Raw genomic sequence first — 1,745 nt, 5'->3', positions numbered from 1 at the left:
TTGATTTGAATTAAAACAATTATGTAGAATGCTTCTCAAGCTTAAGAGGGGTTGAGAAGAAGAAAGTCATTGAGATAAATTGGAAAAAACCATAAAAATTGATTTTACCTCCAAGTTTGGCTTGATTCTCTATTAGCAATGAAGCCCCCAACCAATTAATTGGTCCACCAAGAGGAGAAGAGCAACTCCAAGAGTTGTTGTAGACAGAGAGAGAGCTCCAAGCTCCCAAGAGAGAGGAAAATTTAAGAGAGAATAGAAAATATGATTATTTTAATATAATACTGGCATAGTATAGCTCCAATATTTTTCTACAAATGAGTGAGGGTCTATTTATAGGTGAGGGAGGCCAAGTCCAACTGGGTTCTAGAATTTTCTAGGTTCAGTTTGACTCAATTTGGACAAGATTTGGACCAGTTTGGCTCCTTTTTTAATTTGGTTTGATCCAGGAGAGAGAAGAGATATAAATATCACAATTTTTTTGAATTAAAAATTCTTCCACACATGTGAAATAGGCGCCTACCTCAAGAGTCCCCCTCTCCTTACCAAGGTGTCACAAATGCATCATTATTCCAAAATATCTCATTTTTTAAGTAATCTCTCATAATTTTTAACTAATAAACGTTGTACTCAGTCAACTCTTCATCTTATGTGAGTATTTACTCATTTTTGTGTATTTTCTTTTATTCGCTTGGATTTATCTCATCCCAACACTTGGATTAATCCAATTGGTCCATTGGAACCTTAGTTGGACCATAATCCAAAAATTTCTGAAAATGTAGACCCTTAGGCTAAGGTTCCTTATACACATTTTCAATTAATTCCAAATGCACGTTGGAAAGTTCATTTTGAACTTCTGTTTCAGGGGAATCCATTTTAGACACTAGGATGATTTTTAATCCAAAGATATCTAAGTTTTGGATTATCTCTCTCTAGGCCAAAACAGGGTAAAACAAGATCTTTCTCTCTAGGCCAAAACAGGGTAAAACAAGATCTTTCTCCTATTTCAGAGAGGGGAATAATTTCAAGAACAGAAGGGGAGGTTCTTATATCTTTACTCCTCAAGAGCTGGAGGGAGGAATCTTACAGAAACAATAAAAAATCACCAGCAAAACATTGTATAACTAATTGTTCACTATACTTGAGCTTTAGCCCAGTAATATACTCTTCAATGCATGCAGATTCTAGAGAAATTATCAGAGGATGGGAGGCAATAGCAAATAGCAAGGGTGCTAGTGGACAACCTTGTCTAACTGATTTGTTAATCTCCCTTGTTGGGAAGGGATGTGGCTATTAAAGTGTTGCTTCCTTGGTTTCTCATGATACTTGTAGAGCATGAGAAAGACTATGTATATATTGTGGTTAAGGTTAGAGAAACCTAGATGGAAAATATTATTTTCTTCTTCTATATGCACGCCCATATATATAAATTCTTTTCTATATTGGAATTATTGTATATTCAAATGTGTTTTAATATAATTTTATAACCGATCTATTTATATACATGATAAAATTCAACTTCTTCTTTATTTACTGAATTAAGTTTACAAAAATTATACGTATTATTTATATTTTTATTGTACATAAATTGTACACGACTCTTTTTGGGATATACGTACATAAATTGTACACGACTCTTTTTGGGATATACGTATTATTTAAAATTTTATTGTACATAAATTGTACACGACTCTTTTTGGGATATACGTATTATTTAAAATTTTATTGTACATAAATTTGTACACGAC

Source organism: Cibotium barometz, chromosome 44 (assembly GCF_041138505.1).
Source record: "Cibotium barometz isolate CiBa-2024 chromosome 44, ASM4113850v1, whole genome shotgun sequence".
Lineage (NCBI taxonomy): Eukaryota > Viridiplantae > Streptophyta > Polypodiopsida > Cyatheales > Cibotiaceae > Cibotium > Cibotium barometz.
This window is presented reverse-complemented; position numbering follows the sequence as displayed.